Source organism: Helianthus annuus, chromosome 12 (assembly GCF_002127325.2).
Source record: "Helianthus annuus cultivar XRQ/B chromosome 12, HanXRQr2.0-SUNRISE, whole genome shotgun sequence".
Taxonomy (NCBI): Eukaryota; Viridiplantae; Streptophyta; class Magnoliopsida; order Asterales; family Asteraceae; genus Helianthus; species Helianthus annuus.
The window spans coordinates 58463683-58473970 of record NC_035444.2 but is presented as its reverse complement, the minus strand read 5'-3'; positions in this window follow the sequence as shown (position 1 = coordinate 58473970).

The window sequence follows — 10288 nt, the reverse complement described above, 5'->3', positions numbered from 1 at the left end:
TTAATTATGAAAAAGAAGGTGTAGAAATCAGAATTTGCAGCTGAATTGGTAAGAACTCTTCCTCCTGAGCTCTGATACCACTTGTAGGATTGTTTTCAGACCCAAACGAGTCGATCAGAAGAGTTTTCGCTCAATACGAGAGGCGGAAACAAACGTATTGAGGTAATTCAGCTGGAAATACACTTTAAACTGTCTTTTGATTGATTTGACAAAGTTTTACAGCGAGACGACACTTCGGCAGCAGTTTGGTACTCAAGCCGGAAAGTTACAAATGACAAGACACCTTGGGTATTTATAGGCATGTGATTTCGCACGGAATCAACTCATGCGAAATTAGATTCCACACGAAATCAGATTTCGTGCGAAATCACCAGTGGTTATTTCGTGCGAAATTACATCCATACCCATATTTGACAGTTTTCTCGTACTACGTGCCCTGATCTATCTAAATACATACAAGACTCGATACAAGACGAAGTCGACAGACGTATGCACCAACATAATTTCAAAGGAAGCAAAGATAAGGGAAAGGAGTGGTTCCTAATGGATATAAAACATCCATCTAACATAGTCGAAGCAGTTTCTATGGTACCATCGGCCAATTCTACTTCATATTTTATGCTTAGGGTTTTAACAGGTAGATTCAACAACTTACAAAATTTATCATCAACAAACGATTTATCCGCACCCGAATCAAATAATACCCTTGCATAAACATCATTAATAAGAAAGGTACCTGTTATCACGTTATCATTCTGGATCGCTTCCTGAGCGTTCATCTGAAAGACCCGAGCATTGGTCTTTTTGACTTCCTCTAGTTTCTTGGCATACTTTGGGCAGTTAGACTTGATAGGCCCTTTCTCGTTACGGTTGTAACAAGTTTCATCCTTTATCTTTTTACACTCCAACGTCTTATGCTCAGTAGACTTACAAATCCCACAAGCCCTAGGCTGTGATTGGGATTTTGATTCATATCTGGACTTTCCCAGATGGCGTTTCTTGCAGATCTTGCATTTGGGCTTCTCACCCGACTGTGGATCATCTTTCTTGAACCCTAAACTCTTCTTGTGGTCAGAATTCCCTTTATGTTTCTTGTCTGAACGGTGTGAGTTTTCATTCTCACGCTTCCTCTTTCCCTCATCAAAATTCCTGAGCGATCTCTGCCTGACCGCATCAAGGGTAAGAGATAGTGACAGATCAGCTACAAACCTAAAGGTAGTAGGTCGAGACGCTTTCACACTAGCTTTGATATCTAGGGCTAAACCCCCAATGAAACGGGCTATATGTTTTGGTTCCGGCGTCACCAAGTAAGGAACCAATCGAGACATGGTATTAAAACTTGTAAGATATGCCTGACAGTCCAAATTCTTCATAACCAGTGTTAGAAAGTCAGTCTCGGTCTTCTCAACTTCATGTTGAGGACATAAATTCTCCTTGATCAAAGCAACAAACTGATCCCAAGACAGATTGTACAAAGGGATCTTTCCAGTAGCTTGGATTAGAGACCTCCACCAAGCTAGAGCTTCACCTTTAAACGACTGAGACACAAACTTCACAATATCCCTATCAGCGCAACCACTGATATCAACCACGGTATCCATCTCGTCTAGCCACGTCATGCAATCAATGGCTCCTTTTTCCCCAGTGAAATCCCTGGGTTTGCAGGAGACGAAATACTTATAGGAGCAGGTCTTTGTACGTGGCTCTTGATCAAATACAATCTTCTTAGACGCAACACTATGCTGATTTGAGGAGTGTTGAGCATCATCCTTCTTTGACTCATGATGTTTAGAAGGTGGCTTACTATGAGCCTCAGAATGAGTCTTAGGGTGTGATTTGGAATGGGGTACATATGAGGTCTTGCTATGTGTACCACTTGATTCCCTAAACTGTCTGTCCACGGCTTTAGAAACAACATCATTAATTAATGCTCGAAGTTCCTCCTCAGTCATGTTGATCCTGGTAGTTTCATGATTTTCCAGAGGGTGACTGTTGACTTCTTCAGACTCTGCCATGTAGCTTGATTGCTACATAAAATGATGACAATGATTTATTTAGAGGTTTATAACAGAATTGTCGCCTTGATAATTTATTAACCATGGTATTAATAAACCATATTGGTTAATTTGTTAAGCATATTCATTCAGGATTATAATAATCATCAGTTAAAATTAAAATATAATAATGGCACAAAGGGCCAAGTCACAAGGACAAATTTAAATTACAAGCCAAGATTTTATAGGATCGAGGCATTGAGGCTTGAATCACAGTTCATCACCTTTTCTTGACAGGGAGTCGTAGACTACAACTGTTTTTAGTCTCAAAGGACATTAATTATGGCCCGTAGGCACTTCACCACTAATGGATGATTAAATGATAATTAAGAAAAAGGAATTGGAAGAATCCAATATAAGGATGACTTATGCGATTTTATCGAATCACATTTGTCAGGAGTGTTAACATGTTTTCAGATGTTAACTAGGATCTGAATCTTAATAAGAAACTACCATCATGGCCCTGTCTTAAAATGACACATGGGCTAGGTTTTGCCTCTAAGAATTTGTTTAATAATGGCAGATCATATAAAAGGAATGATATTTTTATTTTTTCATATATTATATTCATACATATGATGACAAAATGAAATTTTAGATTCAAACATTCCACTAATGATTAAAAGAGTACATAATTGCCCTAAACGGGACTTTAACAGAAATAACTTGCCCACGCAGGGGCTAAACTGAAAATACAAGTCCTCGCAGGGACTAGGTATATAAATAGATGTCCACGCAGGGACTTAATTAAAATTAAAATACAAAACAAACAAACAAACAAGGAATTCAAAAATCCCTCTTGCTCTTCCCCTTGATTAAACTTGTCCAACCCTTAAGAAATCCCCGGTGGCTTCTACATTCTTCTCGAACCTCACGCTCCACCTGACTCAACCTTTGAAGAATCTCCTGCTGCTGCGGTGGTTGGATCTGCGGCGGCTGCGGCTGCTGTTTGCTGCGGAGGTTGAGGAGGTGGCGGGTATTGGTACCCATAGGCCGGGTACCAAGTCTGATATGGGGCTCCATAGGGCCCTTCAGGATGAAGAGCATTGTAGTTTGCCGCTACCAGGTATGGGTCAACATCGGGGGCATTGTAGTAGTTATAGCCAGAATGGCCTGGCTGCTCAAAGGGGTTATACGCCGCTGCACCAGCGTATGAAGGTATTGGGTTATCAAAACCCATTTGTGGTGGTGATGGTGGTGCAACTGGTGCGGAGTTCACCTCGGAAACAAGATTTGAAGGCCCTCCCATCTGCGGGTCTTCATATAGTGGCGGGTAGTGACTGCAACTTGAGTGTTGAGGGGTGCTGAAACGGAATCCCCCTTGCACGGACATCCGTGCGTTTGATCTTCTCCTCCTCGGTGGCTCCGGAGGCGGCTTCTGCTCTGGCAGCGGCGGCGGCGGAGTGACCGCCTGAAAACGAGAATCCTCAGAGGGATCCTGCTGCTGCTGAGGTGCTGGGTTAAAAGGGGGAGTAAACTCCCAAGGGTATGAAGCAAACCTTGCTTTGTAGTTGTCTGGACCTCGATACGGTGAACCGTGAAAAGAAGATCCGTCCGAAATTTCAATGGGATGCGTCGGCGTCCCACTTGGTGGCATCTTCGGATCGGGGTCATCATCCATATCCATAGCGTGGTCACCGGAGAAGTGATCTTCTGGTCCCAATGGGTTAAAACCCATTGGTTCTTGCACCTGATATGCCAGATTGAACCGGCTCTGAAAATACGGGGTAGGGTCCTCGAAAGCACGGTGTGAACTCGACCGCTGCAATGGCAAAAAGGAGTGGCGAGAATGATCAGACTCGTTGCCTTGATGGAGCCCGCAAGAGTCATGGTACGAAGGTGAGGAACTGAGCGAGACAGAACGCCTCGCAGGCTCTAAGTATGTCCTCCAATCCTCTTGGGGACTCGTGCTCATCATCACTGATGGAGTTCGCCGGTGAGATGGCCCGGCTTCATGGTCGTGGCTGGTGAATATTGGGGCCTTGCCGCCTCTTCCTCATCCTCGAACACGTGGTGGCATCTTCTGTTCCTGTCAAACAACAAAGAAAACAACCAAGAAAACAATAAAGGACAAAATAAAAGATTAGAATTAGTCCTAAGTCTTTTTGCCTAGACTCGGAAGTCAAGGAATGTGCAACTATGTCATTGAGATTAAACACAAAAGGCTACTGTTTAATTCACTCAATGTTGGCTCTGATACCAACCTGTCACGCCCCAATATTTCCACGTATTACCGGTGGGGGGTATCGTGACGTAGTTGATATCATCATAGTCAATAATCACAGTTTAATGCACAGCGGAAGTCTAAAAGTAAAATATTGCAAACCGAATCGAAAGTAACAAAGTATTATAACGGTATGTAAAGGATCCAAAGGCGGATCAAAATAAAGAAAAATATTGTTCAAAAGATTTTTCAAGTGATAAAGCTTGCATGATTCTTTATTTAAGTCACTCGGGAGAAACCAGCCTATTCCGCCTAGTACCTGCACTTAACCTTTTGGAAAATACGTCAGTTTACACTGGTAAATACAATTAACTGACACTTTTGAAAATGTTTTAAGAAAATTGATTTGAATGCACAAGGCACATATAATCTTTTATAACTTGGGATAATTATTTAAAAATAAACTTGTAAAATAATTATATGTTCGTTATACGTTCAGTAGCCCGGGCTGAATACCGGGTTAAAGATTAATAGACACACCACATAATATATCCCACGGCGAGTTATTCTCGATCAGGCGGGTATATTATTTTTACATACGCACCGGTAGGTGTATGCCTACACCCCGTACTTAAGTCGTGGCCATTTCAATGAATGAGCCGAGGATATCCAGGACATGGCCATTAACCCCCCAAAGGCTTAAAACAAACAAAACATATTAAACGGGTTATCTCAATGATTTACTCTTCATATGATTAAAATTCGATACCCGACCAAGCGGTATTTTATATACCGTACCCCAAGCCCGTATAAGGGAAAATAAGTTAAAAGTATTTACCTAAGCAAATTATACAAATTTATCCCAGCCGTATACAATTGGCAAGTGCAGATATCTTTTACTTAGCTCCTAAATCTGGAACGAAGGTTTTAATAACCTATTAGATTCCTAATGGGTCTTACTTAAGTTTAAACTTAGACCGGTTAGTTTTAAAGGAAGATATATGGTTCATAACGCAAGATTAAGCGAAGACCGGATTAGAATGTGGTTTAGACCCGACAAGTTTGAAGACTTGTATAATATGGGTAAACTAAACACATTCTGGATTTTGAGGCAAAAATGATAAGGTTTGACCCGTTTCGGTCAATTTATGCAATCTAGTTACATAAACCGTACCGAACGCAAAAAATGCATAACAGGTAACCAAATGAGTCATCTACATGTTTCCCAAGTTAATATGCCTTAAATATGTTGTGATATCAGTAGGATACCTTCCATTATGCCCAAAACAAGGCCTTTTTCGAATAAGCCAATTCATTTACGATTTGATTTTTTTTATTACTCTCAGTCTTACGAGAAATACACATGAGTCCACGAATTCAAAATCAATTTATGCCCCGTAGGGGTATTTTGGTCATTTTAAAGCTTATAAAAGAGATTAAATAATAATCTGAGGTTCTGGTCTAAATTTATCAGTAAAAATATTTATGTTTGTAAGTCATAACAGTAGGGTATTGCATATATGTGAAATTTATCATTTTTAACCAAACTATGCACCGTAGGGGCATTTTGGTCATTTCACATAAGGTTTAAAGGTCAAAACTGGAAATCTGAGTTCAAAACTTTTGCTTACTGTTAAAGTATAAAAATTTACTTAAAACATCAGTAGGTATTAAGTCTTATATGTTAAAAATAGTTTTAACCCATACTATGCGTTTAAAACGCGTAAAAGTCGGTTTTAAGCGATTTTCAGGTTATATAAGAAAAGCTGAGATTTTTCTTAGTCCAGAAGGCTTAAAATATTTAATTTATCAGATAAAATCAGTAGCAAAAGGTTTGGTACCAAAATGTTATGTAAAACTCATTTTATTAGCAAAAAGGGTATAACCGTCAATTACGGAATCAAAGCAAGAACCCTATGTTATGATCAGTTTAAAAATAATTAAAAATCTTCAAAAATATTAAAATATTATATTATATCAGTGGGTAAAAAGTTTGGTGTCGAAATTTCGGTTTAAATAGGCTTTGGGCCAAATATGCCGTTTAATTAATAAAAAGCTTTCAAATTACTATATTGAGCATAACTCCTAATTTAGACCTCAAACTGATGTCAAATTTTTAGGACAAGTTTATAAATCAGTAATAAAGGTTTTTGTCCTCTCACCTTTTCAAAAATCTCGTTCTTACATTAAAAGGGCATAATGGTCAATTTTAGGCATTTAACGGAAACATGCAACGAACTAGGATTACAAAGGAACCACATTGTATAAACTCAGAGGGTTATACTAACATGTAACATGGTCCTAATGGAACCCTAAGGCATTTCTAAAACAATCTAAATCGGGTCAGAACTGAAAGTCAAAGCAAAAGTCTACTTTTGCAACTTTCGGTTCTGAACCGAGCCTAAACTCAGAATTGTCGGGTTGAACATGCTTAGACATGTTCTTACATTATTTACCAAGTTATTTTAGTGTTAAAACAGGTTCCATAACTTCTACATTGCTAATTATGAATTTAATTGCAAAAATAGCTTCTTTTGACTTTTTAATATTAAGTTTGACCCGACAATTTACCAAGTTAGAGTGATAATCAGGGGGTGCCCTTTTAAGGACTTATTACCCACATAATTACCAACTCATAGCCACTTTCAATTCGAAAAATGACTGGACCATTAGTGATTAATCACTAAGTCAAAGCTTAATTACGACGGCTTTGACTTTTGGTCATTAGACTAATAAAACATGAACTAGAGAGGCTAAGATTGCTTACAAAGGCCCTTCGCACGAATTAGGAGCTTGTGGAATCTTGCTTGAAGTCCAGAGAGCTCCAGAGAATGTGTTTTGAATAAATTTTGAAAGGTGCAAATGAACTAGCAACAAACAAGTTCTTATATAGGACATTAGAACTCACAAGATCAATCCAATCATAGTTTTTAAACGTTCCAGTTCATTCCCGATCATAGTTTTCCACCCAAATCAAGAACTGAAGAGTGTCTGATGACAATAAGCGACTAATCTCTCTATAACTTCCTCCGGGTGAACGATTCATTTAGGATAAACATAAAACTTTGTTTAACTTAGGTTTATGGATTGTTTCTTATTATATATTATGGTCTATGGAACAACTTATGTTTGGTTGATTTAAACGATTTTTTTTTGTGTTTCAAATTTCTGTCTTTTATCATTCGTATTCGCTTTTCTAGCATCGTGAGCGGTTTGGTAACTAAGGGTGTTTGGCATCTATGATTGGTGAACTGATGTATGAGTTAGTATTAAAAGCTTGTCTCTGATTTATCACTTCAACTAATTAATTCCAAAACCGTGTCTATGTGGTACCCAATTAATAAAACAAGTTTGTGTGAAGCCTAGAACCTAAAATCCAGAGGGGGTTGCTTTTCCTAAGAACTGATAAACTCTTATCAAACAAGTTCTTTGCTTTGCAATCAAATTCTCAAAACCAACTCAAAAACCAGATTTGCTTCGGTACTTATTTAAATTAGATAATTAATTGATCACTTAAATTCTTTGAGGGACGCCCTTAATTACCCGTGCGTGCATATGTAGTTACGACATCATAATTAACTTACTTTTGATTAGACCATAACATCTAGAATAGCAGCTCCTGGGGTCCGCTAGAAACAATTTTAATAGATTTTCACTTTAAACCCTGGACTTTAAGTATGACTACATTACATCCTAGACCTTAAAGTTTAATGTTTATTATTCGGACCATAAAAATTTTCAAAGTGTTTGGGGGGGGGGGGGTAGTTGCACGGACCTCCCATCCGCCGGAGTATTGCAACTCCGCAAGCTAGCTTAGCCCCATAGCTGCCTGGCGGTGATTACCCACGGTGAAGAGCCCCAAAATTTTCAAAGTGTTACAATTACATTAGTGAGAAAACCATCAATGTGAAATCTATCAACACTAACTTATTAGCGCTAAAGACCAAGTTACCGTTGATGCTCAGTTCCCTTTGAAAAATTGTTACTACTGATTATTAGTTGCTACTTACGGTCAGTTGCCATTAAACAGTATAATTTACTACTGATGGCTATGACCAGCTGTTGTCCACTTGTCCCCCAACTCCACTAAGGACGCGTTACGCCTCGAGTTCGTTGGTAAATGAAATAGGAATAGTTCTAAACGAATGTGTACTTCACACCTCTTATCTCATAACATTAGTTCTTATTTCCTTTTGGTCTCAAGTAATGCCTGAATATACTAAATCACAAACAATTTTTGTTCCCATTTATCTTTCCATATGAAATGACTATAAAGTTAAAACAAGTATAAATTAAACTATAAACATACTTAAAGAAAACTAATATATTTGTGATTTATCCTATTATTAAAATACAACTAAAATTTCATTACATTAAATAAAATATAAATTCTCATGAGGATAATAAGTGTGGTTCTACAATAAGACCACTAACTGAAAATGGTGCCAATTTTTTGTTTCTTCCACCGTATCTTATTTGCATTATTTTTTAAGATTGCTTTGTTATTTTTTTTTTTATTTTTTTTTTTGAAACAAAAGCTATCGATTCAAATTACATAAACTATTTCGACAAAGTGGTTCACACCTTATGTATGTATGGATAAACGTAGCAACAACAAATATTAATACCACTCGGATAAAACTCATATTATAATTTGGAACAACCAAGTTCCGACAACAACCTAACATCACTCTGTCGAAGTTAGGCAAAACGCATCAGTGGCGAACCTTGCGATTTTCGACCGGGGGATCGAAAACGTATATACCAAAAAATTTCTATAAAACCGGAGGGGGGGGGAACGGTTATACCCAAAAATTTCTATACGAAAACTACATACTCTCCACTACTGAACGAAAAGTTCAGAGGGTCGACTGCTCCCTCCCGCTCCCACTATGATGCGCCCCTGAAACGCGTTAAACATAACCAACACATATACATTAGTACAATTTACATAAACTATCTCAACCCACAAAAGCAACCACATTTCCCCTCAGAAGCATGTTGTATTAAATCAAGCATGTTGTATTAAATATGTATTACACGGAGTTCTACAATAGAAACGATATAACACAACCAGACAAGATAAATGAAGTTAACAATAAAGTACTTGCCATAAGAGTCTCAACTAAGACTATAAAGAGACGAGACCATCTTGCTAGACAAGTACATTAAGTTCCCTCATTAACTATAAAGATTATCTCTGTTTGACTCACTAAAAACACTTTGTTTACATGTATGTCGGAGTTATTGATACACACATGTGACGAGGCTAACAATGATCCATGTTATAGGATCGTTCCAAACGCCCAACAAAAATAGCAGTCGTACATGGATGTATAACGACTCCATTGGCATTGCAACCATATACAACAACCAATGTTGTACAAACCACTCCCCTTTTGATATTATCAAAAAGGATTGTTATAAAAAGGTTAAATAAACTATGGTAGCTCCATCGGATTCGTATGTAGTTGTCATAAAAAAATTTTCCAACTTGAAAATCTAGTTCCCAAAACAACGATGCTGTTATAATGCATGTTTAAGAAAAATTATGTTTTTATAATTTTCTTTCTACGGCAAAAAGAATTTTCCTACTTGAAAATCTAGTTCCCAAAACAGCGATGCTGTTATAACGCATGTTTAAGAAAAAAATATGTTCTTATAATTTTCTTTCTACAACAAAGCTTGTTCTTACACTATTGTACACAATTTATTTAAATAACACCTTTGCCTGCCGAGGTTTGCACCTGACACTTCTCCTTTAATAGATATATACGTGTATCAGATAAACTAGCCCCACAATGATAAATAATTTGAATAAGAAGAAAACTAGAAGGCATATGTTGCATCAACCACGAGGACAATTAAGCATTTAATTTGGCCAAGAAACCATACGCAACATTTATACAAATATTGAGTACCGTATAGAATGAAAACGACATGCAATGATAGTGTCAAATGAAATAGAGAAAACGGGACAGTGTATTGATTTTGAAAAATGTATATTTGAATTTACGAAATACTTGCATCTTTTGACAATTGGATAAATGGTGAACTATAATGCTAACAA